General features: G+C 43.5%; 1 protein-coding gene across 3 annotated transcripts in view; it reads right to left on the bottom strand.

The window, feature by feature from the left end:
• Nucleotides 1-9,501, bottom strand: part of RNF216 (ring finger protein 216) — a 174,340-nt gene extending 164,839 nt beyond the window's left edge. The window contains exon 1 of one of the 3 annotated variants that reach the window (XM_059037336.2): nt 9,325-9,501. The gene's annotated coding sequence lies outside the window, so the exon portion shown is untranslated. Of the gene's footprint in view, nt 1-8,508; nt 8,569-9,324 lie in introns of those variants that run through there. The other 2 variants (XM_059037334.2, XM_059037335.2) reach the window with 2 other exon arrangements.
• Between the last annotated feature and the right edge of the window lie 18,340 nt (nt 9,502-27,841).

The raw sequence follows: 27,841 nt of genomic DNA, 5'->3' as shown, positions 1-27,841 counted from the left end.
CTACCTTCTGAGGAAAGAACACTATCTACTGTCTTGACAGAGACAATCAGATCTGGACACAGCCTAATTTTTAGAATAGAGGCTATCTGAAAAGGGAAAATTTTCAATTACACTGTTAAGTATGCCATCTAGATCAGGTATTCTTAATGGGGGCAATTTTGCAAGGGGGTGAAAAGATCTTATATATTACAATGGTTTGTCATCCTTCCAAATTCAATCCCACCCAACAAAATCTTATTTCTTAGTATTTAATGGGGAAGAATCAGGAAAAAAGGTCTAAAAAGGCTCTACAGGGAGGAATGATTTTTTATTTTAAGCCTGACAAACACCTATCTAGGCTCTGGGAAAGTAACAGGTCAAATGATTCAGGTTCAACAACAGATAAATTATAAGGAAAAAGAAAAGGAATGGAAGAGGAACCCTAGAATTAAAAGATATAAGGATGGGCTTCCCTGGTGGCGCAGTGGTTGAGAGTCTGCCTGCCGATGCAGGGGACACGGGTTTGTGCCCTGGTCCGGGTAGATCCCACATGCCGCAGAGCTGCTAGGCCCGTGAGCCATGGCGGCTGAGCCTGTGCGTCCGGAGCCTGTGCTCCACAATGGGAGAGGCCACAACAGTGAGAGGTCCGCTTATCACAAAAATAAAATAAAAGATATAGGGATGCACTCAGGGGAAAAAACCATAAAGAAATACAAGAAAATGATCAGACTAATGGTTAATTTCAGGGGGAAGGAATGAATTATGCTCAGGACAGCATGCATAGAGGAGGCTTGGGGATGATCTACTTCTTGACCTAAGTAGTACATACAAACACCTTATAATAATTCATTAAGCCATACATGTTTTATATATTGTTTTATTCTTAAAGGGCAAAAAACTCCCATGAGATATTGCATACCCATAAGGACTGCTAGAAGCCTGAAAATTGATGACCAAGTGTTGCTGAGGATTTGGAGCAATGCGGACTTTCATGTACTATTGGTAGAAGAGAAAAGTGGTACCACAACTGTGCAAAAAAGAATCCTTGATACTTTATCAATTATAGTGGAAAATATAAATCCTGGAAGACTCAATAATCCACTGTAAAATCTGTACTACAGAAATGTACGCTTATACACACCAGGTCTATGCACAAGAATGTTCACAGCAGCACTATTCCTAAGAGCCAAAAACTGAAAAGGACTCATATCAATGATGGAATGGACAAATACACTGAGGTATGCTCATACAATTGAAACAGACACAACATCAAGAATCAAGCCATTGTAGCCACACACAATATAAATGGGTCTTAAAACATAATGGTTGGGCTTCCCTGGTGGCGCAGTGGTTGAGAGTCTGCCTGCCAATGCAGAGCACACGGGTTTGTGCCCCAGTCCGGGAAGATCCCACATGCCGCGGAGCCGCTGGGCCAGTGAGCCATGGCCGCTGAGCCTGCACGTCCGGAACGTGTGCTCCACAACGGGAGAGGCCACAACGGTGAGAGGCCTGCGTACCACAAAACAAAACCAAAAACCCAAAACATAATTGTTGAGTGAAGGAATTCAAACATAAAAGAAAATATACTGAATGACTCCATTTAGATAAAGTTCGGGCATAGGCCTAAACTTAGCTGTTTGGGGTGAAATTTCTTTGTGTGTGTGTTGTATTTAACAATGGAAAACTTAGAGGGAAAAAAGTCACCCTAAGGGAAAAAAGTCACCCTAAGGGAAAAAAAGAGTGGTTGCCTCTCTGAAACAGTATTTGGGGGTCAAGAGAAGAGGATTATTGCTTTTATTTCTTTCTGTAGTTTGATTTTTGAACCATTTTCTTGCTTTACTCTGATGGAAATCACAAGAATGAAAATCAGTAAGGACCAATGGGAGACAATTATAACTGCTACAGTGGCTTTTTAGTTCCAAGATCCTATCTGTAACCTACCCACTCAAGGTTTTTCTCCCTCTCTAAGAAAATCTCAATTTTCTTTGCGTTCCTGTGAGAAATCATGTACTTCAGAGGAGGTGGGCCCCAGACCCTGGCTTATTATATGATGTCTATAAAGAGATAGTCAAATAATGTCATCATTTTTCCAACTTAAGATACTATAAAATTTTATATCAAGACTACATTTAAGTATTACAACAGAACTTTCTGGTATCTATAACTGGACAAAGGTATTTCAAATTATTAATCCAAGCAAAAGTTTAAGTATCTCACTTGAAATAACAATAATGATACTACTGATATTTATAAATAGCATGGTATAATGGAAAGAGCTCTGGTAACAAATTTCAACTGCACCTATTCAATTACTTTTCTTTCAAATACAATTTTTTTAAAAAATATTTATTTATTTAATTGGCCGTGCCGGGTCTTAGTTGCAGCATGCAGGATCTAGTTCCCTGACCAGGGATCAAACCTGGGCCCCCTGCAATGGGAGCACGGAGACTTAGCCACTGGACCACCAGGGAACTCCCATCAAATACAATTTTAAAAAAGCATTTTGGGACTTCCCTGGTGGTGCAGTGGTTAAGAACCTGCCTGCCAATGCAGGGGACACGGGTTTGTGCCCTGGTCTGGGAAGATCCCACATGCCGCGGAACAACCAAGCCCGTGCACCACAACTACTGAGCCCACGTGCCACAACTACTGAAGCCTGGGCACCTAGAGCCTGTGCTCTGCAACAAGAGAAGCACGTGCGCAGCAATGAAGACCTAACGGATGCAGCCAAAAATTAATTAATTAAAAAAAAGCATTTTGAACACTTAATTCCAATAACCAAGCTTATTTCTTCTTTTACCATAACTAGGTTCCCTTCAATCTTACACTGGAAATCAAAGGAAAATGTGATTTATTTTATATCTAATTTAGTTAGACTGTCAAGCTTGTAGTTAAGCAGATTACTAGTGATGCTTTAAAAGCAAGATTCCTCATGAATGGCAAGTACAGTGGCCCCAAGCTGCAGTGAGAAAAGAAGGCTGATGATGAAAATTCTACTACTGACTAGCTTCTCTGTAAAGGTCATTTAACTCCCTGACATTCAGTCCTCTCATCTGGGCTCAGAGCAGATACCCTAAGTATGAACCATGGTTTCACCAATTAGTGAATCAGTGACTATGCATAAACTGTTTAATCTCTTGGGCCTAATTCCTTTATTTGTAAAATGACAATACAGTTGTTTTAAAATTAATTGAGTTAAACATATATAAAGTGTTTAGCATAATGACTGGCAAATAGTAAGTGTCAGGCTGTGAAATGGAAACAGCAGATGCACAGTGTTTATTAATAATAATATGTTGATAATACAACCAAACGGGGGGAGGGGGTGGAGAGAGAACTTTATTCTCCTCATCCAAGCTACTTTTCACTAGTATTACAACTATTCACAGTAAAACTTTTACTTCCTTCTGTAAGAAACTTCTTTTTCCCTTTGGAAGTATCAAGAAGCTATGTATGTCTTTTCACTTATTGATCAGACACCAAAGTGGAGTTCAGAAATAGGAAATGCCACCCAAAAAAGAATATTTCAGTTCTCACCTCTTGCTTTTAATGATACAAAAAATCATTTACACATTTATGATTATACTCTATAGTCAAATATACCAATTAATGCTTCCAAATTAGAACCTAAAATTAGGATATATTTCATCACTTCATTACTCAGTGGAGAATCTTACGTACTGATAAGAATTTAAGAAAATTGGATGACAATTCTTCTATGTTCTCTTCCACCTCCCACAACTGTCCTAATGATCTTTTTTTTAATCCCCTTCACTTCATTGTATGAATGAATCAACACATGATGAGAAGGAGTTTGCATTTTGTTTTCTCCATATGCCCTTGACTATGTCTTATTCATAACTGTACTTCCAGAGTCTCACAGTTGTTGAATGAATGAGTGGCTCCAAAAACATATTCTTCTGCCAGAGACTGGAGCTCTTCATCATAGCCATATACAACCAGAGTCAAGTAACATGGCTTACATGACAAAAATCAGTTTATCATGATTTTCTTCAGTTATAAAGTATTACAACATTATAGAAAATTTCGAGAACAGAGGAAGTAGAGAAAAGATGGGAATCACCCATGGTTCCCTCACACAATTTTATGATTTCCGAAATTGCATCTTTGCTTCCTTGTGACCAGGGTCCTTGGGTCTGTCTCTAACAAATCATTTTCTTCTCAATTCTTCTATTCATGTCACTTCTCCACTTTTCCTCCCAGATGCTCCTAATATAATACTGTATGGTCTTGGGGTTTTGTGGTGTTCCTGTCTTCCAGAGTAATCTCCAAAAATATGCCCATCACTTCTGCAACACTGATTTTGGGGTAATAAAGGTTGTTTCAAATTTAGTGGGTTAACTTTTTGAATGTTCTAGGGAAAGGTGGGCAAAGAGCCAGGCACAGGCTGAGAGAAGCTGACATGCCCATGTCATATCAGCACCCACAAAACCTCTTCCTAGCATATTTTTTAAAGTGTCTATAAATGATTATTGCTTTTAATTCAAATACTAGTTTCTCATCTTAACATTTAGCTAGACATTCTTTGTAATCCTGTACTAATAAGTAATCAATATTAAATTAACACAGAAAAGTTAATAACGGTTATTTCTGAGTAATAGGTTTCTATTTTTTGCTTCCTTATATTTTTATATACTAAATTGGTATTATTTACATTAACATTTAAAATTAAAATACATTAAAAGAGTTTGGCAAATGTTTATTGCAGGCTCACCACATGGTATAAAGGATTTGTGTTGGGCTTCCCTGGTGGTGCACTGGTTAAGAATCTGCCTGCCAATGCAGGGCACCCGGGTTCGAACCCTGGTGTGGGAAGATCCCACATGCCGTGGAGCAACTAAGCCCATGCACCACACCTACTCAGCCCGCGTGCTGCAACTACTGAAGCCTGCACGCCTAAGGCCTGTGCTCCGCAACAAGAGAAGCCACAGCAATGAGAAGCCCGCGCACAGCAACAAAGAGTAGCCCCTGCTCTCCACAAATAGAGAAAGCCTGCGCGCAGCAACGAAGACCCAACCCAGCCAAAAATAAATAAAATAAATAAATTTATGGAAAAAAAGAATTTGTGTTATGCATCATGGGGAACACAAAGAAAATCCAACATGGATCTTGCCTCAAAGAACTTCCATCAGTGTGAGAAAATATGCACACAATTAAGTGTACTACAAAGTATAATAAACCCATTAGTGCAATACAGAGACTGTTCCAGTTGAAAGAGGGCAGGCAGTCAGAGTAGGCTTAGTGGAGACAGCAATATTTAAGCTAAAGTTAATGCTCTGCCAGTTCCAGGCTTAGTTTTAAAAGAACAGCACTTCCATCTAGGGCTCTTGAAACCCATAGTCACCATGTAACAAGTCTGACTACCCTGATGGAGAGACCACATGGAAAGCCCTGCCACTACATGAAGAGGGAAAGGGCAGCTGAACCCAGTCTTCCAGCAGTCTCAGACAAGGCGTATGAATAAAGAAGCCATTTTGGAAGTATATCCTCCAGTCCCAGCCACCTTGGCTGACAGCATGTAGGGGGGTGGGGGAAAGGCCCAAGTAAGCCCTTCCCAATTTCTTGACTCAAAAAACTGCCAACAAATAAAACCGTTATACTAAGTCACCAGGCTTGGAGGTGGTTTGCTAACAGGGAAGTGAAGCAGAGCTCTAAGTCTATTTTCTAACCAATGCGAAGCAATGCAGAGAGTTGTGCTTTAGGAAAATCAACCTAGCTGAGCTGCAGTGTGTAATCTATTGGCAGGAAACCCAGGAAGCAAGAGCCAGTGAAGTCTGAACTAAAGGTAACAGTAAGCAGAGGGAGGAAAAGATACAAGATACTGACCACAGAGGTTAGATTCAATGGGATTTTTGTATGTAATTGGCCATGAAGGGCATGAGAAAACAAGGAGTCAAAGTTGACCTCGATATTGAGATCAGGTGACTGCAGGATGGTGATACTATTAAGAAAGAACAAGGAAGCTGATGAGTTCAGAATAAGAAAATGCAATGCATATTAATTTCAATACATAAACAAAATGAAAAAACTAAGGTAAAATAGCATCCATAATTACAGATAATATGCAAACAATTAGTCTGGAGTTTAAGCAGTTTAAAAGATCTCTAAAAATTCTGTTATCAGTATCTTTCTACAATACAAAAGGTTTTAAACCAAAAATTATTCAAAATTTTCGGTGGGGAAGCTACAGAGTTTAATATATAACATTGAGATTTTTGCTCAACTGTCAACTGAAAATTGGTTCAGAAACTGGGATGTGGAAGCAACCTAAGTGTCCACTGACAGATAAATGGATAAAGGAGATGTGGCACATATATACAATGGAATATTACTTAGCTGTAAAAAGAAGCGAAATTGAGTTATTTGTAGTGAGGTGGATGGATCTAGAGTCTGTCATACAGAGTGAAGTCAGAAAAAGAAAAACAAATACCATATGCTAACACATATATATGGAATCTAAAAAAAAAAAAAGGTTCTGATGAACCTAGGGTCAGGACAGGAATAAAGACGCAGATGTAGAGAATGGACTTGAGAACATGGGGAGGGGGAAGGGTAAGCTGGGACTAAGTGAGAGTGGCATGAACATAGATACACTACCAAACATAAAAAAGCTAGCTAGTGGGAAGCAGCTGCATCGCACAGGGAGATTAGCTCAGAGCTTTGTGACCACCTAGGGGGTGGGACAGGGAGGGTGGGAGGGAGACGCAAGAGGGCATATATATATATATCTCCCCATATATGGAGATATATGTATACATATAGCTGATTCACTCTGTTATACAGCAGAAACTAATACAACATTGTAAAGCAATTACACTCCAATAAAGATGTTAAAAAAAAAAAGAAAAGAAAAAGAAACTGGGATGGATAGGCAAGCATATCCTCATCCACAAAGGGGAGAAATCAATGTTTTCAATGATATTTTTTCAGTTGACTCCTCTGTGAACTCGTGATATCCTGTCCCTTCTATCCCAATACTGTCTACAGGTTACACCCTATGATAAATGTTCATATAGCACTGAGTTTTTGTTTTTTTAAAAAAACACACAGATCTCATCATGGTATAACCAAAATCTTTACCATGGCCTGTGAAACACTGCCTCATACGGCCCTTGCTGACATAGCTAGCCCCACCTCATACCTCTTCTCCCTATTCACCAATCTGCAGAGACCATGGCTCAGGTCCTTGAACATTCCATGCTTCTGCCTTCCACTTCAGGCTCTTCTCTCTGGCTGGGTTACTCTTCTTCACTGTCTCTCTTTGACCAAATTAATTGTATTCATCCTTCAGTTCCTCATCTTAAATGTCACCTCCTCAGAGAAAAACCTTTCTGGACTAACCCCAGTGTTTGTTCACATACCTCTCATTCCTTCAAAGTACTCACCACAATGATAATCTACAATGTAGGAAGCTATGATTAATATCTATCTCCTCTGCTAAAAAACGTTCATTCCCATAGCCTCAGGACATAGGACACAGCCTGGCAAAAGTAAATACTCCAGAAGAACTCTCTGAACAAACAAGAGGTTCACAGGTATAGCAGGATAATCAGGAGCATGAACTCTGAAGCCAAACTAGGTTCAAGTCCCAGCTCTGACCCTTACAAGCTTTGCAACTAGTTATTTTTCAGCACCTCCCTTTCTTCTTCTTTAAAATAAGAATAATGACAAAACCCACGGCACTGAGGAATCAAATAATTAATATGTGGAAAATCCTTAGAACAGTATCTGGCTAAAGACAGATGTCTGTAAAGATCTTAACCATAGCCTAGAATATAGTGAACCCTCATTAAACAGGAGCTATCAGAATTAGCAAACACAGGCTCTCTCATCTACCCTGTTTCATAAACTTTCAGCCTCCCAGACTCACATCTCAACTTCCTTTATTAGACTTCTCCAAAGGAGCTGCAAGGCTTCTCTTTTATTAGCTGCTGCCTGCCTTCAGGAGAAAAATCTAAAGCCTCTATTTAAGTCTACGGGGAGGTCCGAAATCTGGCCCCAGGCTCTCCAAATATTTCCTTAAATACAACCACTCCCTACCCCCAGCCACAATAAATTACTTCTACAAAACACCAACGAAGCAACAAGGCCTTTTCTTAAAGGTCTTCCAGCAAGCCAGCATACTAAAGTCTGCCCAGCCCTCTCTCAGCAGGGTAAGTCATCTCATCTTCTCTTTGCATCAAAAAGCCTAGGAAAGGGACTTCCCTGGTGGCGCAGTGGTTAAGAATCCACCTGCCATTGCAGGGGACACGGGTTCGAGCCCTGGTCCGGAAAGATCCCACGTGCCGCGGAGCAACTAAGCCCGTACACCACAACTACTGAGCCTGTGCTCTAGAGCATGCGAGCCACAACTACTGAGCCCGCGCACCGCAACAAGAGAAGCCACCGCAATGAGAAGCCTGAGCACCGCCAACAGAGTAGCCCCACGTCGCAGCGACTAGAGAAAGCCCCTGCGCAGCCGAAACTAAATAAAAAGATAAAAATTTAAAAAGCCTGGGATAACCCTACCCAGGCGCTTATCACGACGCATCCGAGTTCTTTACAGAGCCCTCAGGCTCGCTGACGTCGGAACCCTGCCCCGCGGACATCACCGGGAACCTGCAGGCACTCAGTGAGCTTGGTCACGGGACCGAAGCGGCCCGAAGTTTTCGACAATCGTCCCACACGGTATTCGCGCCACATCTCACGCGGGAAGATCGGCCTCGTTCGCCGCTCGGCGCTCCGGGCACATTTGTCGGGTTCGCGTTCCCCGCGTTGCCCAGAGTTCTGACACACTCGGGGTGGCCTCAGGAGGACTGGGAAGCAGTGGCCGCCTTTTCAGGAAGACGCCCCTCCAGAGCCGAGTCGGGAGGGTTGACCGCGGCCCGTCAGCCCCCCGCCACCCCCCTCCCGGACCAGGGCGTCGGAGTTCAAAGTCCCGGCATGTCGCCCACCCCGCGCGCGCCCGGCCACGTTCGGCTCCACGGCCACCGCCTCCCGTGAGGTACCGCCGAGGAAACTCGGTCTTTCGGCGCTACCGGCCCGCGAAACTTCCCGAAGTGGCGGGAGCGGCGAAGGGTCCACCGGCCGCCCGCGCCTCTATCGCTCCCTCCCGGCCGCTAGCCCCGCTGCTCCGGCCGCTCGGCGCTAGGCGGCGCCCCGCGCGGCCCCGGGTTCGCTCGCGTCGGGACCGCGGCTGAGCCCGGCCAGCGCCCCCCGCCGCCCCTCACAAACGAGCCCCCGCCCCCACCCCCACCCCCGGGCTCAATGGAGGCGCCGGGCGGAGACGCCACTAGCCTCACAGAGCCTTGCGAACAGCTGGCGCGCCCCGCGGCCGACACTTACTCGCCACTCAACTCGCCGGCTCTCGAGGCGGGCTCGGCAGCTTCTGTGGCCGCAGCTACTAGTCAGCAGGAGCGGCCGCGATAGCTTCGTGGCCGCAGCCGAGGCCGCCGCTGCACTCCTTCCGGCCCTGCCGCGGCGTCACCTCGCGCCTGCGCACAGCGCCCCCTCCCGACTAATGACAGGAAGAACCATAGAGGCACGCCGGGTGATAGGGAGGAGGGGTCTGGGGAGTAACACCATAGAGAGGGACGCCTGTCCGCTCCTCCATCCCGGCTCACGGCCCGCTGAGTCTTGACTCCCCCACTGGGCAGGAGGACGAAAGGAACTGAGAGCCCCCAACCCTGTGAGGAGGTGTCGCTGTCTCCCTGGAGTGTTTAACTCCAGGGCCTGAAGCGTGAAGCGGGCAGCCATGGAAATCTCCTGGATATGCATTTATTTGCATCCGTTGCCTTTGGCAAGTCGTTCATGCAACACATTTTCGGAGGGCTTCCTGTATGCTAGGCACTGTTCTAGGAATTGGAGCCAAAACGGTATGGACTGTCCCTGTTCTCATGAAGCTTATGTTTTATTGGGAAGTCAATAACTGGTGAACTAATTAACTAACCAACTAAAATACTGGCCCAGAGAGGAAGTGTTCTGGAAACACACACACACACACACACACACACACACACACACACACACACACAGATGAAAAATAAAACAGAGAAAGGGATAGAGTGATGGGGATAATAGTGTGGTCTAAATGAAGAGAGGGAGTGAGCCGTGGTTACCACCTGGAGGAAGAGCACTTCAAGCAGACGGTATACAGAGGCCAAAAGCCCTGAGATGGGAATACGCCTGGCGTGTTAGAAAACCAGCGTTATGCTGTGTGGCTGCATGGCAGTGCGGTGAGTGAGACGGAGAATGGTAGGGAATGGGCTTGGCAAGCTGGTCGGGAGCCAAATCGTAGGTCTTAAATTGAATTTGGATTTTATTCTAAGTGTGATGGGAAGCTACTGGAGACCTGGGAACAGGGACGTGAGTTGATTTGCTTGTGTTTTCTGAGACCAGAATCAGGAAAGCCAGTTAGGAAGTTATTGCAGGATTCTAAATGATAAGTGATCGTGGCTTGGACCAGTACAGTCAGGGAGGAGGTGATGAGAAATGGTCGGAGTAGGGATTTTTTTTTTTTTTTTTTTTTTTTTTGCGGTATGCGGGCCTCTCACTGTCATGGCCTCTCCCGTTGTAGAGCACAGGCTCAGGACGCGCAGGCTCAGCAGCCATGGCTCATGGGCCCAGCTGTTCCGCGGCAAGTGGGATCTTCCCGGACCGGGGCACGAACCCGCGTCCCCTGCATCGGCAGGCGGACTCTCAACCACTGGGCCACCAGGGAAGCCCAGGGATTTTTTTTTAAAGGTAAAACAGAGATTTGCAGATGGATGGATGTGGGGTGAGAGAGAATGAAAGGGGTTGAGGATAATTACAAGATTTTTGGCTCGTGCAGCTGGGTGAATGGTGGTGCCATTCACAAATACGGGGGAAATCAGGAGGAATAGATTTTGGTTGGAGTGAGAAGTGAACATGTTTTGAACATGTTACATTGCGAACTAGACCTTCAAGTAGACATATCAATGTGCAGTTAGATCCTCTGTTTCTTGATGACTGAGAAACAAAGGATTCTTGGTTAATCTGAAGTCTTCATTTGGGAACCAAAAATCTTTTAACAAATAATCTCTCGGACCTTGAGCCACACATTTCCCCGAAAAGTATGCATTTTCCCCAGCATAATTTTGTTGAGAGTTATGTTATTGAGGAATGAACTAATATGAATATATGGAACTGTAATTTAATGGCATAGAAATCTGAAGACCTGCAGGAGATTTAAAAATTCCAACCCTTGTTATAACTTTTTAAAAGAATATGAAATTATCAAAACACACGAATCAAGTTTTTTTTAAATTAATTAATTAATTTGGCTGCCCTGGGTTTTAGTTGTGACATGCGAACTCTCACTTGCTGCATGCATGTGGGATCCAGTTCCCTGACCAGGGAATGAATCCAGGCCCCCTGCATTGGGAGCACGGAGTCTCAACCACCACACCACCAGGGAAGTCTCTGAATCAAGTTTTTTTAAAAAAAATTTATTTATTTATTTATTATTTTTGGCTGTGTTGGGTCTTCCTTTCTGTGCGAGGGCTCTCTCTAGTTGTGGCAAGCGGGGGCCACTCTTCATTGCAGTGCGCAGGCCTCTCACTATTGTGGCTCTCTTGTTGCGGAGCACAGGCTCCAGACACGCAGGCTCAGTAGTTGTGGTTCACGGGCCCAGCTGCTCCACGGCATGTGGGATCTTCCCAGACCAGGGCTCGAACCCGTGTCCCCTGCATCGGCAGGCAGATTCTCAACCACTGAAACATTTATATTAACATATTTCCATACAAATAACCCAAAGAAAGTTTAGTATTAGTTTTTCTTTATTTTTTTATTTAATTTTATTTATTTTTTTATATAGCAGGTTCTTACTAGTCATCAGTTTTATACACATCAGTGTCTACATGTCAATCTCAATCGCCCAATTCAGCACACCACCATCGCCACCCCCCCCACGGCTTTCCCCTCTTGGTGTCCACACGTTTGTTCTCTACATCTGTGTCTCAACTTCTGCCCTGCAAACCGGTTCATCTGCACCATTTTTCTAGGTTCCACATACATGCATTAATATACGATATTTGTTTTTCTCTTTCTGACTTACTTCACTCTGTATGACAGTCTCTAGGTCCATCCACGTCTCAACAAATGACTCAATTTCATTCCTTTTTATGGCTGAGTAATATTCCATTTTATATATGTACCACCTCTTCTTTATCCATTCATCTGTTGGTGGGCATTTAGGTTGCTTCCATGACCTGCCTATTGTAAATAGTGCTGCAATGAACATTGGGGTGCATGTGTCTTTTTGAATTATAGTTTTCTCTGGGTATATGCCCAGTAGTGGGATTGCTGGATCATATGGTAATTCTATTTTTAGTGTTTTAAGAAACCTCCATACTGTTCTCCATAGTGGCTGTATCAATTTACATTCCCACCAACAGTGCAAGAGGGTTCCCTTTTCTCCACACCCTCTCCAGCATTTGTTGTTTGTAGATTTTCTGATGACGCCCATTCTAACCGGTGTGAGGTGATACCTCATTGTAGTTTTGATTTTCATTTCTCTAATAATTAGTGACGTTGAGCAGCTTTTCACGTGCCTCCTGGCCATCTGTATGTCTTCCTTGGTGAAATGTCTGTTTAGGTCTTCTGCACATTTTTGGATTGGGTTGTTTGTTTCTTTAATATTGAGCTGCATGTGCTGTTTATATATTTTGGAGATTTATCCTTTGTCCATTGATTTGTTTGCAAATATTTTCTCCCATTCTGAGGGTTGTCTTTTCGTCTTGTTTATGGTTTCCTTTGCTGTGCAAAAGCTTTTAAGTTTCATTAGGTCCCATTTGTTTTTTTTTTGTTTGTTTTTTTTTAAAGTTTTTTTGCAGTGTGCGGGCCTCTCACTGTTGTGGCCTCTCCCGTTGCAGAGCACAGGCTCTGGATGCGCAGGCTCAGCAGCCATGGCTCACAGGCCCAGCTGCTCCGTGGCATGTGGGATCCTCCCGGACCGGGGCACGAACCCATGTCCCCCGCATCGGCAGGCGGACTCTCAACCACTGCACCACCAGGGAAGCCCTATCACAGGATATTGAATATCGTTCCCTGTGTTATAGAGTACGACCTTGTTATTTATCCATTCCATATATAATAGTTTGCATCTGCTAATCCCAAACTCTCAATCCTTCCCTCTCACCCACTACCCCACCCTCTTGTCAACCACAAGTCTGTTTGCTATACCTGTTAGTCTGTTTCTGTACCAAAGATAAGTTCATTTGTGTCATATTTTAGATTCCACATATAAGTGATATCGTTTGGTATTTGTCTTTGTCTGAATTACTTCACTTAGTATGATAATCTCTGGGTCCATCCATGTTGCTGCAAATGGCATTATTTCATTCTTTTTAATGGCTAATATTCCATTGTATATATATATACCACATCTTCTTTTTTTTTAACTTTTTTTTGTGGCCGCACTGCGTGGCATGCAGGATCTTAGTTCCCCAACAGGGATCAAACCCGAGCCCCCTGCAGTGGAAGCACAGAGTCTTAACTGCTGGACCACCAGGGAAGTCCCCTACCACATCTTCTTTAAGCATTCATCTGTCGATGGACATTTAGGTTGCTTCCACGTCCTGGATATTGTAAATAGTGCGGCAATGAACATTGTGGTACATGTCTCTTTTTGAATTATAGTTTTCTCAGGGTATCTGCCCATTAGTGGGAGGGCTGGGTCATATGGTAGTCCTATTTTTAGTTTTTTAAGTTTTTTATTGTTCTCCATAGTGGCTGTATCAATTTACATTCCCACCAACAGTGCAAGAGGGTTCCCTTTTCTCCACACCCTCTCCAGCATTTATTGTTTGTAGATTTTTGGATGATGGCCACTCTGACTGGCGTGAGGTGGTACCTCATTGTAGTTTTGATTTGCATTTCTGTAATAATTAGCGATGTTGATCATCTTTTCATGTGCCTACTGGCCATCTGTATGAATGCATGTGTTTCTTTGAGTTACTTATAATGTCCTTAGCTTGGCTGCAATGCCATGCAGATTTACATGGCTGCTGTTTTTGTTGACTTTGCATTACTTGGATTAACACCTTGAATTGAGAGTCAAACACTCCCTCTTCAATGACCAGCAACAGACCTTTAACTGCAGTAGGAAAAATAAAAAATAAGAAACAAAAAACCATTTTGTGTGAAAGTTGGTGATAACTGGCACTTAAGTTCAGAAAAACAGTTCTTTATACTTTGCTGCCTTAAGATGCTCAAAGCTCTGAAAGACTTTGATAGGCGATAATACTTACTATAATACTACTGAGTTTTTGTAGAAAGGTTACATTTGATAATAAAACTTGCCTGCTTAAAAAAGAGAGGGAGAAGAATGGAATAGTTAATGACCAGTCAGAAATAAAGGGATATTTGCTCCACATTTTTAGTTTGAGGGAAAAACGAAGTCCTACATCAATAAGACGAGTCACTTTTTTTTTTTTTTGCTTTTAATGTTGACCAGCACCAAGAATCAGGAAGGGAAAAAGATACCTACTACAGACAAAATTATTGTCAAGTGATGGTTTGCTATTTTCCTGGGAAGAAGCATGGAAATTCCTTTTACGGAAATTCCTATCAACTGTACTGGCTGTACTTCCATGCAATAGGGCAGAAGGTGTGAAACACACACCAGCTTACTCTGAACCTTCCAGAGAGCTGCGGTGTAATTCATACACCTCTGTGAGTCACCACAGCACTGTTCCCTTGATTTCATTCTCTGGTTACAATTAGTTTAATGTGCCTGCGACCTATAAAGTCATTTATAATAGCAGAGGACTGTGTTTTCAGAATCAGTGCGTCATGACTTTGTTCCCGAGAGCTGGAAGTATTGCCATCAGCTTTATCGAGATGAGGCTGTACTAGTCTGGCCATGGAGGAAATTATTCTTGAACTCTGTCTGCTTTCAGAAGTAGTAATTTCCTGCCATTCTGGCCCATTGCTTAAAAAAAAAAAAATCAATGTTATTGCAGTATAATTTATATTCAACACAATGCACCCAGTATAGGGGTAGATTTCTATGAGTTTTGACAGATTTATATGCCCATGTAACCACCACCATAATCAAGATAGAGATTATTTCCATCACTCCAAAATATTCTCCGTGCTCCTTCCTCATCAATCCGCCACCCCCATCCCTGGAGCTAGGCAGCCACTTATCTGCGTTCTGTCACTTTAGATTAGAATTGCTTTTTCTGTAGTTTCAGATAAATGAGATCATAAAGCATGTACTCTTGTGTCTGGCTCCTTTAGTTCAGCATATGTTCATTTTTTGGTTTATTTTTACTATGGTAAAATACATATAAAATAAAATTTACCATCTTAACCATTTTTAAGTATATACTGCAGTGGTATTAAATACATTCATGATGTTGTGCAACCACCGTCACCATCCATCTCTATAGCTCTTCATTTTGTAAGACCAAAATTCTATATCCATTAAACAATAACTCCCAATTCCCCATTCCCCCCAGCCCCTGGCAACCACCATTCTACTTTCTGTCTCTAGGATTTTCACTTCTCTAAGTACCTCATGTATGTGTGATCATGCAGTATTTGTCTGTCTGTGACTGACTTATTTCACTTAGCATGGTGTCCTCAAGTTTTATCCATGTTGTAGCATGTGTCAGGACCTTCTTCCTTTTAAAGGCTGAATAATATTCCATTGCGTGTACTATCACGTTTTGTTTATGCATTCATCTGTCGACGGACACTTGGGTTACTTCCATGTTTTAGCTATTGTGAATGATGCTGCTATGAACATGGGTGTACAAATATAATATCTCTTCAAGATGCTACTTTCAATTCTTTTGGGTACATACTACTCAGAAGTGGAATTGCTGGATCATATGGTAATTCTATTCTTCATTTTTTTTTTTTTTTTTTTGCGGTATGCGGGCCTCTCACTGTTGTGGCCTCTCCCATTGCGGAGCACAGGCTCCGGACGCGCAGGCCTAGCGGCCATGGCTCACGGGCTTAGTTGCTCCGCGGCATGTGGGATCTTCCCGGACCAGGGCACGAACCCGTGTCTCCTGCATCGGCAGGCGGATTCTCAACCACTGCGCCACCAGGGAAGCCCTCTATTCTTCATTTTTGAGGAACCATCCTACTGTATTCCACCACCTGACATTCCCATCAACTGTGCACAAGTGTTCCAGTTTTTCTACATCTTTGCCAATACTTGTTATTTACTTTTTTAAAAAACATTACCCATCCTAATGGGAGTGAGGTGGTATCTCATTGTAATCTTTTTTTAAAAAAATAAATTTATTTACTTTATTTTTGGCTGTGTTGGGTCTTCATTGCCACGTGCAGGCTCTTCTCTGGTTGTGGCGAGTGGGGGCTACTCGCTGCGATGCGCAGGCTTCTCATTTTGGTGGCTTCTCTTGTTGTGGAGCACGGGCTCTAGGCACGTGGGCTTCAGTAGTTGTGGCTCGCGGGCTCTTGAGCACAGCTCCTAGAGCGGGCTCTCCATGCTCCTCAGCATATGGAAGCTTCCCAGACCAGGGCTCGAACCCATGTCTCCTGCATTGGCAGGCAGATTCTTAACCACTGGGCCACCAGGGAAGCCCCAGTGTCATAAAGATTTTGCTGTGTTTTCTTCTAAGAGTTTTATAGTTTTAGATCTTACATTTAGGTTTTTGGTTCATTTTTGTATATGGAGTTAGATAAGGGTCCAACTTCATTTTTTTGCATGTGGATATCCACTTTTCCCAGCACCATTTGTCAAAAAGACTGTCCTTTCCCTCATTAAATGGTTTCAGCATCCTTGTCAAAATTCATTGGACCAAGTATTTTTTTTTTTTGCTTTTTTTTTTTTTTTTTTTTTTTGCGGTACGCGGGCCTCTCACTGTTGTGGCCTCTCCCGTTGCGGAGCACAGGCTCCGGACGCGCAGGCTCAGTGGCCGTGGCTCATGGGCCGCAGCATGTGGGATCTTCCTGGACCGGGGCACGAACCTGTATCCCCTGCAGCGGCAGGCGGACTCTCAACCACTGTGCCACCAGGGAAGCCCTGGACCAAGTATTTGAGGGTTTATTTCTGGACTCTGTTTTTCTATTCCACGTCTGTCTTTATGCCAGTACCATACTATTTTGAGTCCTGTAACTTTGTAGTAAGTTTTGAAATTAGGAAGTATGACCCTTCTAGCTTTGTTTTTGTTTCTCAAGATTACTTTGGCTATTCGGGGTCCTTTGAGATTCCATACGAATTTTAGGATGGCTTTTTTCTGTCTGTAAAAAACATCATTGGGGGACTTCCCTGGTCACCCAGTGGGTAAGACCCTGCGCTCCCAATGCAGGGGACCCGGGTTCAACCCCTGGTCAGGGACCTACATCCCACATTCATGCCACAACTAAGGGTTAGCATGCTGCAACTAATAGCCCACATGCTGCAACAAAGATCCCATGTGCCACAACTAAGATCCAGCACAGCCAAAATAAATAATAAATATATATAAAAAATCATTGGGGTTTTGATAGGGATTGCATTGAATTGTAGATTGCTTTGGGTATTATTGACAGCTTAACAATACCCTTTTCCAATCCATGAATATGGAATATGTTTCCACTGATTTAGATCTTTCAGCAGCGTTTTGTAGTTTTCATTGTACAAGTCTTTCTCAGCATATGCTTTTCAGTTTCCTCTGTGTTGTTTATGTGTGTTAAATGTTTATTCCTTCTTATTGCTGCATGGTATTCCGTTTCATAATTTGTTTATTCACTCACCAGATGGACACTGAGTTGTTTCCAGTTTGGGGCTATAGTGAATAAAGCCACTATGAACATGAAAGTACACGTCCTTGGGTGGATATGTGTCTTCATTTCTCTAGGGGTGGAATTGCTATGTCATGTATTAAATGTCAAAGTATTTTTCAAAGGAGTTGTACCGTTTTACTTTCCCACTGGCAATGAATGGGAGTCTCACCAGGTGCTCCCCCTTCTCATCAACGACCTTTTGAATTTTAGCCATTGTAATGGATGTACAGTGGTATATTGGTGTGGTTTTAATTTTCATTTCCCTGAGGGCAAATTATGTCCAGCATCTACTCTTGTGCCTGGTGGCCTTTTTATATCTTCTTTTGTTCAATTTTTTTGCCCATTATTTAAGTTGAGTGGTTCATCTTTTTATGATTGAGTTGTAAGAGTTCTTTTTACATTTAAAAAAAAATTTTATTTATTTATTGTTTATTTATTTTTGGCTGCATTGGGTCTTCTTTGCTGTGTGCGGGCTTTCTCTAGTTGTGGTGAGCAGGGACTACTCTTTATTGCGGTGCGTGGGCTTCTCATTGGGGTGGTTTCTCTTGTTGTGGAGCACGAGCTCTAGGCACTTGGGCTTCAGTAGTTGCAGCACGTGGGCTCAGTAGTTGTGGCTCATGGGCTCTAGAGTGCAGGCTCAGGAGTTGTGGCACGTGGGTTTAGCTGCTCTGTGGCATGTGGGATCATCCCGGACCAGGGCTCAAACCCGTGTCCCCTGCATTGGTAGGCGGATTCTTAACCACTGTGCCACCAGGGAAGCCCTCTTTTTACATTTTTGATGTAAGTCCTTAGTACTATGCATATTTTCTTTCAAATCTCTTACCTTTTTGTTCTCTTGATGTGCATATTTTCTTTCAAATCTCTTACCTCTTTGTTCTCTCTTAACTTTTTGTTCTCCTGATGCTCTTTTGAAGAGCAGAAATTTTTAGTTTTGATATATTTCTTAAAATTTCCATTCAACTTAAATATTTTGTTACTTCTCTTGTGATCTCTTTGTTGACTCATGGATTATTTAGAATCGTGTTTTAAATTTACTATTTGGGGGAGTTTTCTAGATATCTTTCTCTAATTGATTTCTAATTTAATTTTTTGTGGCTAGAGAACATATTCTGTATGCTGTCAACTTGAAAAACTTTATCAAGACTTGTTATATGGCCAATGATAGGGTCTATTTTAGTGAATCTATGTACATTTGGAAAGAATGTGTATTCTTTTGTTCTTCAGTGGAGTGTTCTGGTCATGTCAACAGGGTCAGCATTAAAATCTGCATCCTTATTGAGTTTCTGTCTCTTTGTTCTTGCAATTAGGGAGAGGGGAAGTCTTGAAATCTCCAACTAAAACTTTGGGTTTGTTGACAGCATATGTTGGGTCTTGCCTTTTTATCCAACCTCACAGTCTCTGTCTTTTAATTCAAGTATTTAAACCATTTTGATTTAATATAATTATTTATATGATTGGGTCTAAATCTACTGTCTTGTATTCTTGCTAATTGACCCTCTTATTCTTTGTTCCCTCTCCCTCTTTTTCTGCCTTCTTTTGGATGTTACTGAGTAATTTTGAGATTTCCATTTTATCTCTACTGTTGGCTTATCAGCTATTCCTTTCTGTATTAATATTTTAATTATCTCATTAAGGTTTATAACATGTATACTTACCTTATCACAGCCCATCTTCTAATAATGTTGTACCCTTACAATCATATACTTCCATCCCCTACCCCTGTCTTTTATGCTTTTACTTCCACATATAATTTGAACCTCAATTCTACTCTTTCCAAAATCATGCCCTACAATTTCTGGCTGCCTTGAGTTCTGATCTTTATCTCCTGCACTCAATAAGGGTCCTGGGCTCTGATTAGATCTCCCCTCCTTGTGCCTATGGTCCGGAAATTGCTTCTGGGCAGAAGCTGGGGTAGTTATAGGGCTCATTTCCTTGTTATCTGTCTCTCAGGCATCCAGTCCTGTGCTTCATGCTGTCCAATGTCTGGAAACTGCTGTTTCATATATATGTGTGTTCAGTTTTCTAGTTTTTTACTGTGGGAGGATGACTCTGGTTCTTGTTACTCACCAACATAGGAGGTGGAAGTCACAGCACTACTTACTTGAATCTTCTCCTGAGTGATAATGTTTTTGAAATCATGGATTTTTTTATGGTCCTTATATTATTTATATTCATTTAAAAATAAGTAACTATTAACATGCAAACATGTATCAATTAAAATAATTTTGCTTAGCACCAGTGGTATATGTACCTGCTTTGGAAAACCCTGAGCCAGTCTAATCTCAAAGTGTTATAATAGGTGGAAAACAGAGGGTGAGTGTCACGCCCAATGTTACACAGACTGTTAATTTCAGATTCTGAACTAAAACTCAGGAGGGGGACTTCCCTGGTGGCACAGTGGTTAAGAATCCACCTGCCAATGCAGGGGGCATGGGTTCGAGCCCTGGTCCTGGAAGATCCCACATGCCACGGAGTTACTAAGCCCGTGTGCCACGACTACTGAGCCTGTGCTCTAGAGCTTGTGAACCACAACTACTGAGCCCACATGTCTACAGCCCATGCTCTGCAACAAGAGAAGCCACCACAATGAGAAGCCCACGCACCACAACGAAGAGTAACCCCCACTCGCGACGACTAGAGAAAGCCCGCGTGCAGAAACGAAGATCCAAAGCAGCCAAAAAAAATAATAATAAATAAATAATTTTTTAAAAAACCCAAAAAACTCAGGAGGTTTTTCAATTTCTAGATAATTTCTACTGTACAGCCCACCCCCATTGCGTTTTCTTCTGCTTTCTCTAGCTCTTTCCACATCCAGATTTGAAAAGGAAGCTTCTAGGGGAAGAATCAGATTCTACAAACATGTATTGAGTACCTACTCTTTGCCTAGTCATCATTCAGTCATCGTATCAAATGTTATTTTTCTCATGAAAACTTTTTCTGACAATTAAGGCTAGATCAGTTTCCCCTTTGAAACATTCCTTCATAGCCCATTTACAGTTTGTAGTTATGTATGCATTAGTGTGATTATTTGATTAATGTTTTCTTTTCTACTGTGGTCACTGTATAAGGACAGGGGGGCCGGGTCTGTGTTTTTTTTCTTTTTAAAAACTTTTATTTTATTATTATTTTAAAAATATTTTATTTATGTATTTAGTTTTGGCTGCTTGGGTCTTAGTTGCGGCATGCAGGCTCTCTAGCTGAGGTGCACTAGTTCAGTAGTTGTGGCATGGGCTTAGCTGCCCCGCGGCATGTGGGATCTTAGTTCCCCCACCAGGGATCGACCCCACGTCCCCTGCATTGGAAGGCGGATTCGTAACCACTGGACCACAAGGGAAGTCCTTTCTTTTCTTTCTTTTTTTTTTGGCTCACCACTCTTCCTCTAGCGCTCAAGGCCTAGAATGTAGAAGGCACTCCATAAATATTTGTTGAACAAATACAGTAAAAAAGAACATCAATAAAGAAGCTGTAAACCACTCAAAGACTCAAAGAGGTGCCTGTATAAGATCCGACCCGGACTTCCTGGTTGGGCTCCAGAAAGCCAAAGAGCTGGAGAGCATGTCCCCAGATTGGTTGAAGTGGCCCCACTATGTGGGGTTTTGTCCTGTAGGCCCCCCCAGTGGAGTTGTTGCCAGCTGCCTTTCAGTCTCCACCTTGGAAGAACGCCAGGGCATCCTCAAGGACCCCTAATTAGCCAACATCACCAGGGTACCTGAGCTTCAATATTGACCTGAGGACTTCCCTGGCAGTCCAGTGGCTAAGACTTTGCACGTCCAAAGCTGTGGGCACGGGTGTGATCCCTGGTCGGGGAACTAAGATCCCACATGCTGCTGCAAGGCAAGGCCCAATATATTTATATACATACACATACTTGAGATCCAACCATCACAGATGACCCATCAGAAATCTAAACTTGTAGGTATCGTGGGACTCAAGATGAGGGGGAAAAAAGATTAAGAACAAAAGAAGCTATTTTTACACATACTGCTAATCAACAGGTGGAGAGACAGTCTCATCAAAGAAGGGCCACTGAGATTGGCATCCTGATAGCAATCCTGGGAATTTTCCTGCTCATCTGCTGTTGGTATTGTAGAGATGTAGTGGATAAAGAACCTTGAAGGACAAAAGCCTTCTGGCTGGTACTCAAAGTACCTTGACAGGAAGAAGCCCACACCATGGGCTTGCCCCCCAGGACAGCAAACTGCCTTTTCAAGAGAACAATTGTACTCCTGTGATTCCCAATCATCTAACTGCCCATGAGAAACTCTGAAGAACAGTTGCCATCACCTTATCCACCTTTAGAGCCAACAAGTCACCTCAGAGGTGCTGAAATGATTTCCTTCATGCTTTTGCTTGAATTTAACCCAGGTGTCTAATGTTCTTGATTAGCCTTTAAAAAGGAGGAACAATGTACATCATCTCTAATAATGAGCTTAGTGTCAGATTCTTAGTAGGGTGATGTTACAGGCACAGTTGTACTCCCCAAATATCCATACGTTGAAATCTTAATCCTAAGCACCTCAGAATGTGACCGTATTTGGAGATGGGGTCTTTAAAGAAGTAATTAAATTAAAATGAGGTCATTCACGTGGGCCACGGTCCAATAAGACTGAAGAGGAGATTAGAACACAGAGGGAATTGGGTATCTCCCTTCCTCCATGTAGAAGGCTAGAGCCAGCGGGAGCTGGTATTTCTCCTTCCCCAGGTCACTTAGACCCTGATAAAAGCCCAGCCGGTTAGGCTCTGGTTAAGCAGTTTCTCCTGAGAGCAGGTCTTGTTACGAAGAACAGAACTGTCTGGTATCTTTTAAAAGGGTTACTTTTCCTCTCCCCCTGCAGGAAGCATGGTGGGGGGGGGGTCCTCTTCTATATTCACTGTGAGAACCTGGTCAGGCTCCTGGAGGTAAACTCACAAAAGCGTGGGGACCCTGGACCCCACCCCGCCACCCATGATGGGGTGTCCCTGGAGTTTTTGACTCTCAGAGCCTCGGGCAATTCATCAATTACAGTCCAGGTTTTCCTGCCCCGGAACTGGCTCCCTTGGAGGTTTCTGCTTGTGGGTTTCTGCTCTGGTAAGTTGTGATTCTCTGTATTCACCCGACTGTCTTTCTAATTTGGGGGGCAGTGGCTTGCCCTGTGACCTCACTTCTTTGACAGATCTAAGAAGAGTTGCTGGTTTTTCAGTTTGTTCAGTTTTTTGCTGGTTAGGACGGAGTGGCAACTCCCAGACTCCTTACATGTTGGACTGAAAGCAGAAGTCCTGTCCATCTGTTGTTTTAGGCAGTTTGTCCACCTTTATGTGAATCTGGAAGTTTGTGGGGATCTGATGGAGTATAGTTGGTGGATTGTTTCCTCATTATCCTTGTTGGCTTTGTTTGGTTCTTTAGAAGTGGGAAGATTGAAAACCAACCTGTCACCCTGCTCCCACCACATTAAAAAATATATATGTATTTCAATGTCTAATGTACGCCAGGAATTGGGCTAGCCACTGGTGATGCAGCAGCAGATAAGAAAGATCCTATCCCTCCCTCCTGGCACTTGCCTGCCCACCTGGAGGGAATCCATTCATTCTTTAAGTGCCAACCTCAAATGTTCCTTGCTTGCTCTGTAAATCTCAGCTGATCATATGCTTTGATGGGGAGACACCACTCTGCTGCAGAGTTCTTGGTTCTGAATTATACCAAGGTGCATCCAAAAGGTAGAGCAGGACTTCCCTGGTGGCGCAGGGTTAAGAATCCGCCTGCCAATGCAGGAGACACGGGTTCAAGCCCTGGTCCAGGAAGATTCCACATGCCGCGGAGTAACTAAGCCTGTGCACCACAACTACTGAGCCTGCGCTCTAGAGCCCGCGAGCCACGACTACTGAGCCTGCGCTCTAGAGCTCCACAACAAAAGAAGCCACCGCGATGAGAAGCCCGAGCGCCGCGACAAAGAGTAGCCCCTGCTCGCGGCAACTGGAGAAAAGCCCGCGCGCAGCGACAAAACCCAATGCAGCCAAAAATAATAGTAAATAAATTAATTTTTTAATAAAGGTAGAGCAAATAGCAGAAAGAGGTGTCACACCCATCTTTGCATGTCATGTTAAATTACTCTCTGACCAGGAGAGCTGCTGTGAGGCCAGGAGCTGAAGGCGTTTTGACTGAAGAGAAAATACTTTCCTATTAGAATCTGCAGCTCCAGGTGATAAAAGAGAAGTTCATTCCTTGTGTGCCAACCTCAGAAGTAGACGGATGATGCCATCTCACTAATGGAGACACGTAAGTGATAAATGAATGAAGGGTGCTTGTATCACCATGTCTACACTCGTCTCTGGCCAACTCTGCTTCCATCAATCGAACAACGCCCCTTTGTTCCTAATCGTGTAGAACAAAGCTTCATATTTGAAATCAGCTTCAGAATCGGCAGCCACGATGGACACCCCCAGGCTTATCCTACTTGTATCAACGCTCCATTATAAACGATGTAAACAAAAGATGGGTACAAGGATATGAAGGCTATCTGAGCAGTAAATGACATTTTTTTTAAGGTTTTGTTTTCATTTCTGTTTTAATCTAAGGGGTTAGATTAGTGAGCGCTATTGCCACCCGGCTGCAAAGGATCATGATTCTGTGATTCTGTGTTGCTATGGGGATGAGATTATATGACTCAAATGCACAGCATGTTCCGTTGCTAAGGTAATTATGGGCATCTTCACCCTCTTTATCAGGGCCTGCTTTGTCACAGATATTAGCTATGGGATAAAATGAGCTTGCGGCCTCGGGTGCCACGAGCGAGCGAGGAGTGAAAATCAGCTCTGTGGAAGGTTTTAGAGGAAGTGGAAAATTCCATCCTCTGGTTGACTTGGCCGGCCTCTTGGTGACAACCAGCGACATGGATTGCATGGTTACTACTGCCTTCAGAAAGCTAGTTCCAGGGTAGGAGACAGTGATTGACATTTCCCAGGTGCCTGGTGGTATGATGGTTAAATGCCTTGCTCAGAGCCAGAGCCACCGGCAAGTAGGGACCCAGAAGTCTTGAGTGCTCCGGAAGATGTCAGACTTGTGGTGCGAAGGGGGATGAAGATTGAGTAAAACCAGGCTGAGGGAAACTTTTGTACTAACGGACAATCGTATATCCTGCTGGGTTTTATGTATCTGTGAGGACATGTATCCACCATTGTAGCATCACATGGAATGACTTCACTTCCCTAAAATTCTTTTGTGTTCAGTCTAATCACCCCTCCCTCTTCCCTAACCCCTGGAAACCAGTGATCTTTTTACCGTCTCTGCCTTTTCCAGATGTCACATAGTTGCAACCACATCATACCGTAGCCTTTTCAGATTGGCTTCTTTCACTTAGTAATACGCATTTAAGTGTCCTCCACGTCTTTTCATGGCTTAATAGCTCATTTCTTTTCAGTGCTGAGTAATATTCCACTGTCTGGATCGACCACAGTTTCTTTATCCATTCACCTACTGAAGGACACCTTGGTCGCTTCCAGGTTTGGGCAGTTATAAATAAAGCTGCTATAAACATCTGTGTGCACATTTTTGTGCAGACGTAAGTTTTCAACTCCATTGGGTAAATACCAAGGAGTGTGACTGCTGGATCACATGGTAAGAATATGTTTAGTTTTATAAGAAACTGCCAGACTGTCTCCCCAAGTGGCTGTACCACTTTGCATTCCCACCAGCAATAAGTGAGAGTTCTTGTTGCTGCACATCTTTGCCAGCATTTGGCGTTGTCAGTGGTCAAGATTTTGACCATCCTGAGACGTGTAGTGGTGTCTCATTGTTGTTTTCACTTGCAATTTTTTTTTTTGGCTGTGTTGGGTTTTCATTGCTGCGTGCAGGCTTTTTCTAGTTGCGGCGAGGGGGGGCTACTCTCTGTTGCAGTGCGTGTGCTTCTCATTGCGGTGACTTCTCTTGTTGTGGAGCACGGGCTCTAGGTGTGCAGGCTTTCAGTAGTTGTGGCACATGGGCTCAGTAGCTGTGGCTCGCGGGCTCTAGAGTGCAGGCTCAGTAGTTGTGGCACATGGGCTTAGTTGCTCTGCTGCATGTGGGTTCTTCCCGGACCAGGGATGGAACCTGTGTCCCCTGTGTTGGCAGGCAGATTCTTAACCACTGCACCACCAGAGAAGTCCCAATTTGCAATTTTCTAATGGCATTTGGTTGCAGGGCAAGTCTAATCACAACAAATTCCCTCAGTTTTTGTCTGAGAAAGTCCTTATTTCTCCTTCACCTTTGAAACATAATTTTTCAGGGTACATGATTCGAAGTTGGTGGGTTTTTTTCTCTTGACACTTCAAATACTTTACTCTTGCTTGCATGGTTTCTGAGAAGTCAGATGTAATTCTTGGCTTTGTTTCTCTATAGGTAAGCTGAATTTTTCCTCTGGTTTCTTTCAGGATTTTGTTCTTTTATCTTTGATTTTCTGATGTTTGAATATAATATGCCGAGGTGCAGGATTTCCTTTGTTTTTTGTCATTTATCCTGATTGATGTTCTCTCAGCTTCCTGGATCTGTGGTTTGGAGTCTGACATAAATATGGGGAAATTCTCAGTCATTATTCCTTCAAATATTTATTCTTCTTTCTTTCTTCTCCTTCTGGTATTTCCATTATTCATATGTTATGCCTTTTGAAATTGTCTCAGTTCTTGGCTATTCTATTCTGCTTTTTCATTCTTTTTTTTTTTCTCTTTGCTTTTTAGTTTTTAAGGTTTCTGCGGAGCTATCCTCAAGCTCAGAGATTCTTTCCTCAGCCATGTCCAGTCTATTAATGAGTCCATCAAAGGCGTTCTTTATTTCTGTTACAGTGTTTTGATCTCTAGTATTCCTTTTTTGATTCTTTCTTAGAATTTCCATCCCTCTGCTTACATTATGCATCTGTTCTTACATGTTGACTATTTTTCCCATTAAAACCTTTAGAATATATATATATTTTGTATACAGTTATTATTTTTTATTTTTTTAACATCTTTATTGGAGTATAATTGCTTTACAATGGTATGTTAGTTTCTGCTTTATGACAAAGTGAATCGGCAATACATACACGTATATCCCCATATCCTCTCCCTCTTGCGTCTCCCTCCCACCCTCCCTATCCCACCCCTCTAGGTAGTTACAAAGCACAGAGCTGATCTCCCTGTGCTATGTAGCTGCTTCCCACTAGCTGTCTATTTTACGTTTGGTAGTGTATACATGTCCAATCGTAGTTTAAAAAAATTCCTCGGGCTTCCCTGGTGGCGCAGTGGTTGAGAATCCGCCTGCCGATGCAGGGGACACGGGTTCGTGCCCCGGTCCGGGAAGATCCCACATGCCGCGGAGCGGCTTGCCCCGTGAGCCATGGCCGCTGAGCCTGCGCGTCGGAGCCTGTGCTCCGCAACGGGAGAGGCCACAACAGTGTGAGGCCCGCATACAAAAAAAAAAAAAAAATTCCTCGTTGGGACTTCCCTGGTGGCACAGTGGTTAAGAATCCGCCCACCAATGCAGGGGACATGGGTTTGAACCCTGGTCCAGGAGGATCCCACCTGCTGTGGAGCAACTAAGCCCGTGCGCCACAACTACTGAAGCCCGCAGTCCAGAGCCCACGCTTGGCAACAGGCAAAGCCACCACGGTGAGAGGCCCGTGCACCACAAAGAAGAGTAGCCCCCGCTCGCCGCAACTAGAGAGAGCCTGCCCGCAGCAACAAAGACCCAACGCAGCCAAAAATAAATAATAAATAAAATAAATTAATTAAAAAACCCACAACTAACCACCCCATATTAAAAAAAAACTCCTTGTCTTATAATTCCAACATTACCGCCTTACCTGACTCTCCTTCTGATGCCTGCGCAGTCTTCTCAGAGCGGTTTGTTGTCTTCTTGTTTGTTTGGTTGGTTAGTTTTTGGTTTGGGGTTTTTTTGTTTTGGGTTTTTTTTTTTTTTTCAGTACGCGGGCCTCTCACTGTCGTGGCCTCTCCCGTTGCAGAGCACAGGCTCCGGACGCGCAGGCGCAGCGGCCATGGCTCACGGGCCCAGCCGCTCCTTGGCATGTGGGATCTTCCCGGACGGCGGCACGAACCCGTGTCCCCCGCATCGGCAGGCGGACTCTCAACCACTGCGCCACCAGGGAAGCCCCTG

This window comes from Kogia breviceps, chromosome 14, assembly GCF_026419965.1.
Source record: "Kogia breviceps isolate mKogBre1 chromosome 14, mKogBre1 haplotype 1, whole genome shotgun sequence".
NCBI lineage: Eukaryota > Metazoa > Chordata > Mammalia > Artiodactyla > Physeteridae > Kogia > Kogia breviceps.
The sequence above is the reverse complement of the archived record's forward strand: the minus strand, read 5'-3'. Positions and strand labels throughout refer to the sequence as shown.